Here is a 5,443-nt window from a genome sequence, read left to right on the forward strand (position 1 = left end):
AACAGCAGCATCCAGGTGGTGTTGCTGTCAGCTACAATGCCTTCTGATGTGCTTGAGGTGACCAAGAAGCTCAAGGGGACCCCATTCAGATTCTTGTCAGGAAGGAAGAGTCGATCCTGGAGGGCATCGCCAATTCTACATCTATGTGGAATGAGAGGAGTGGAGGCTGGACACACTGTGTGACTTGTAAGAAGCCCCGACCATCGCCCAGGCATCCTCTTCATCGACACCTGAAGGATGGTCCATTGGCTCGCTGAGAAGACGCATGCCTGGGATTTCACCATTTCTACTGTGCACAGAGATATGGACCCAAAGGAATGAGATGTGATCATGAGGGAGTTCCGTTCTGGATCTAGCAGAGTATCAATGACCACTGATCTGCTGGCCAGAGGCACTGATGTGCAGTAGGTGTCTTTAGTCATCAACTATGTCCTTCTCACCAACAGGGAAAACTTATCTGCAGAATCGATTGCAGTGGACATTTTGGCCAAAGGGTGTGGCTATTAACATGGTGACAGAAGAAGACAAGAGGACCATATTAGTCCATTTTGTGTAGCTATAACAGAAACACCTGAGACTGGGTAATTTATAAGAAATGGAGGTTTATTTGGCTTACAATTCTGGGACAGCTATATCTGGCATGGGCCTCAGGCTGCTTCTACTCATGGCGGAAAGTGGCAGGCAGCCGGCAGCCAGTGGGTACAAGCACATCACATGGCGAGAGGAAGAAAGAGAGAGAGAAGGTGCCAGGGTATTTTAAACAACCAGCTCTTGCAGGAACTAATAGAGCAAGCTGTCACTCAGGACTCGCACACCCCAGGGAGAGCATTAATCTATTCATGAGGGTTCTGCCCCCATGAACAGCTTCCAGCACTGCCACATTGGGGATCAGATTTCCACATGAGTTTTGGTGGGGACGACTCATCCAAACTCTATCAAGGACTCTTCCAGACATTGAGACCTTCTACAGCACCTCCATTGAGGAGATGCTCCTCGGTGTTGCTGGTCTCATCTGAGAAGTGCTGTCCTGCTACCTGGCCCCAGCCAGGCTTCATTCCTGGCGGACAGAGGAGCAGCAGGAGGGGGGAGGGAAGTGAGACAAGGGGTGGACATCTTGTCACTTATTTCTTTTTTTTTTTCCCCCTTGGATAAATGTCACTTTTTGAGGCAAAAGAAGGAACACTGAACACTTCAGACACCCTTTTCTTCAGAGTAGGTTCTTGCCCTAGGCACTGTGTCTTTTCCCAGAAAGCACTAACCTATTTCCCTAACCTAGTCACTTCCAGGTCCCAGAGACTCTCCCACCCCAGCCAAATTCCTCTGAAAATGATTTAAGGGGCTCTAATATGTCACTCAACCTTATTGCTGAACCAAACCTGGAGGGGCATTGTAAAGAATGAAAAAAGAAAAAGTTCAGATGTTCTGCATGGGATGTGGGAGCAGGTGCAGAGATGCCCAGCAGGGGAGGCCGGGCTGTCCCCAGAGCCGAGGGGGTCACGCTCTCAGCCTGTCTGTAGCCTGTTCCTGGTACGGCAGCATGCTGTGGCACACCAGGTGGGGCCTCTGTTGCAGATGATGGGGACTCACTGAGGCAGGCAGGAGAAAGGCCTTTAATAAGAAACTGCAAATGCTGCTGGGAGAAGGCACGTTTACCGAGCACTTACTACGTGTTTGGTGCTCTTCTCTGTGCTTCATGTATTTTAACTCACTTGATTCTCACAACAAACCGGTGAGGCAGGTGTTACTTTCATCCCTTTCTTATGGAAGAGAAAACTAAGGTGCAAAAGAGTGACGTGTCCAGGCTCACCCAGCTGGGAGAAGCCGAGCTAGGACAGGAACCAGAGTGCTCCGACTCCAAAGCCCAGCTCCTGCCATCAATTCCCACATCGCCCGCCCCTCAGACACACACCCAGCGGTCCCTGAAGTCTCCTTATTAAAGAGCTGCCTTGCGAAAGCCTCCAGAGAGCAGGTTTGAGTGGGAGGGAGGGGCAGACAGTCCAAGTGCTCTGGGAGCCCAAGGTAAGGCGGGGCACAGAGACAGAAGCTGGTGATCTGCCAACGCAATTGGGCAGCTTCCCAGAATGGGCCAGAGGAGTGGAGGGGACAGCCAGCAGGGGTGCCTGAAGAAAGGCGGTGGACCTTTAGGCCGACCAGATGAGAGCATGAGGGGAAAAGGGGAGGAGGAGAGGGGAGCTGGTAGCCCCTTTCTCAACCTCATAGACCCTAGATTAGCTCCTCTGACCCAGCAGGGCTGCACAAATCTGAGGACCTGGGCTGGCCACCACTAGCCTCTCCAAGAGTTCCCCCAGCTCCCTCCAGTGGGCAAAGGACAGGACAGAAATGGCCTCCCCCACCCCCATGCTCCACCCCCATCCCAATCTCATGGGATTTTCACAACACCCAGGCAACAGGGGGTACAGCAGTCAGGCTTGAATATCCCATTACGGAAGGGAAGATTGAGTACCAGAGAGGGGATGTGGCTTCCAGAGGTAGCCTAGAGCCAGGGCAGAGCTCACTCCCAGGAGCTGGGGCCACAAGGGGTGGGATCCTAGGTCCTCTATGCTAACTTTGTCTCCATCCCAGAGCTCCCCTCTTGGGTGTACCCAGGCTCATCACACCCAATATGCTCACAACCAAACATCTCATCTGCTACCCAAACCAGCACATCTCCAGTGCTCTCAGTTTCAGCAACTGGAACCCCCATTCAAGCAGGTGCTTGAAAACCTTGGTGTCTCCTGATACCTTCCTCACCCTTCCCTCAGCGCCACCTGTCTGTCATCATGTCTGTTGATTCCGACTCAGGAATAACTTCAGCATCTACCCACCTCTCTTTCCCAACAACATCTTTGCCGTAGTCCAACAGAATTTCTCTACTGGTTACATCCACAGCATCCTAACTCATTCATCGGCCTCTAGGTTCCCCGCAGCAAACGCAATTTCCACTCCGTATCAGAGTGCTCCTTCTTAAAGCAATCTGATCCTATCACTCCCCTGTTTGAAACTGCCTCTTCCTGTGCCACCCTCCTTGCCAGGCCCACAAGGGCGAACCTAGTCTGGCCCCCCAAAACTTTCAGTCCTATCTCCCATTGCCCCCCGACCCCCATCAGATTCTAGCCACACTGGATTACACACCGTCCCTTGAATGCAGTGGTGTGTCAGGTCTAGCTCTTACTAACTCTCGAAAGCTGAATTTTCCAAGTCAGTTGTTGAACACAACTATTATTAAAAATTAAATTATAGGGCCAGCCAGGTGGCGCACTGGAGAGTGCGCAGCTTGGGAGTGCAGCAGCGCTCCCGCTGAGGGTTCAGATCCCATGTGGAGACCGGTTCCCACTCACTGGCTGAGTGCGGTGCGGGCGCAACACCGAGGGTTGCGATCCCATTGCCGGCCAGTAAAAAAGACAAAAAGGAAAAAAAATTAAATTATATACACTTACAATTAAACAAATTATATTAAGAACAAAGGTAAATACTCAAAACTCATCACCTCCTAATAGTTTCCTACATTTCACTACTTTTATGCTCTTAAGGTGATCTGTGTCTATTGGGTGTGTCTGGGGGAAATCCTACATAATGGTGGACTACTGACTGCACATCTCTTCCAACACGGTATTCAGTGACATTTCACTGGCAGCCTGAAATCAGCTACGGTAGGAGAATTTTACACTACAAGTCAACAAGCATTATAAATCAGAGGTTGATTTATTGTTTTGTTGATTATCTAGACTGGGGATCAGTAAACTACAAACCAAATCTGGCCCACCACTTGTTTTTGTAAATAAAGTTTTATTGGAATACAGCCACACTCATTCATTTACTTATTGTCTATGGCTGTTTATGTACTACATTGGCAGAGTTGAATAGTTGCAATACAGATCATGTGGCCTCTAAAGCCTAAAACATTGACTACTTCGTGAAAGAAGTCTGCTGACCCCTGACCTGGACTTAAGAAAACACCAAAAGGCTGGCCAGTTGGCTCAGTTGGTTAGAGTGTGGTGCTGATAACACCAGGGTCTGGGGTTTGATCCCTGTATCAGCCAGCAGCCCCCCACCTAAAAAGAAAAAAAAAGGAAGGAAGCAAGAAAGGAAGGCAGGAAGACTGGGGAAAATGTTAATAATGCAGATTAAACTGAAAAGTATATCAAGTGACTAGCACAAAAAAAAAAATTGGGGAAATATTCTTCAATACTTGAAACTATTATCCAATTCAACAAAGAAGTCATTCACATCATTGATAGATATATGTTCTTTGTTTCATTCCACCCTACTCATTAAAAAAAACAAAAATATTAACAAACATTAACCTCGGAACTACACATGGAGATATGGGTGTTAACCATTTACCAGCACACCACTGCCTGAAGGTGCCAGGCCCATTCACACTTCCATTCTCTGCACGTGATCTCCCCTCTGCCCATAATGCCTTTTCAAAACCCAATTAAAATGTCTCTCTTCCCATGCTGCCTGTATAAGTCAGCTATGTGATGTGTAACAAACTACCCCTAAATTCTTTTTTTTTTTTTTGTCCTTTTTGTGACTGGCCGCACTGCGTTCAGCCAGTGAGCGCTGTGAGCGCACCAGTCATCCCTATATAGGATCCAAAACCGCGGCGGGAGCGCTGCTGCACTCCCAGCGCTGCACTCTCCTGAGTGCGCCACGGGCTCGGCCCTACCCCAAATTCTTATTTGATTATGGCTCATCAGGGTGGTTCTGCTGATCTGGGTTGGGTTGGTCTCAGCTGTGCCACCAGATTTCTGTTCATGGTAAGAAACTTCTGTGTTTTTTCTCCATGTTGTCGTGCAGCATTTTTTTTTAATTGAAGAAATGTATTGTGGAAAATATATATAACATAATATTCATCATTTTAACCATTTTTAAGTGTACAGTTCAGTGGCACTAAATACATTCACATTGTTGTACAATCATCACCACCATCCACCTTGAGAACGTTTTTATCATCCCAGACTGAAACTCTGAGCCCATTTAGCAACAACTCCCCATCTCCCTCTCCCCCCAGCCCCAAGTAAACACTATTCAACTTTCTGTCTCTGTGAATTTGCTTATTCTAGGTACCTCATTTATATTAGTCTGTTTTGGGTTGCTATAACAGAAATACCTGAGACTGGGTAATTTATAAAGAACAGAGGTTTAATCTGGCTTACGATTCTGGGACAGCTGCATCTGGTGCCGGCCTCTTTTTTTTTTAAAGATGACCGGTAAGGGGATCTTAACCCTTGACTTGGTGTTGTCAGCACCACGCTCACCCAGTGAGCGAACCGGCCATCCCTATATAGGATCCGAACCCGTGGCCTTGGTGTTATCAGCACCGCACTCTCCCGAGTGAGCCACAGGCCGGCCCTGGCCTCAGGCTGCTTCTACTCATGGCAGAAAGCGGCAGGCAGCTGGCAGGTACAAGCAGATCACATGGCGAGAGGAGAGAGAG

General features: G+C 48.5%; 1 pseudogene; it reads left to right on the forward strand.

The window, feature by feature from the left end:
- The window catches only part of LOC103581303, a 2,066-nt pseudogene extending 1,050 nt beyond the window's left edge, over positions 1-1,016 (forward strand).
- The last annotated feature ends 4,427 nt before the right edge of the window (positions 1,017-5,443 follow it).

The sequence above is a fragment of the Galeopterus variegatus genome, unplaced genomic scaffold (genome assembly GCF_000696425.1).
Source record: "Galeopterus variegatus unplaced genomic scaffold, G_variegatus-3.0.2 Scaffold12765, whole genome shotgun sequence".
Classification (NCBI taxonomy): domain Eukaryota; kingdom Metazoa; phylum Chordata; class Mammalia; order Dermoptera; family Cynocephalidae; genus Galeopterus; species Galeopterus variegatus.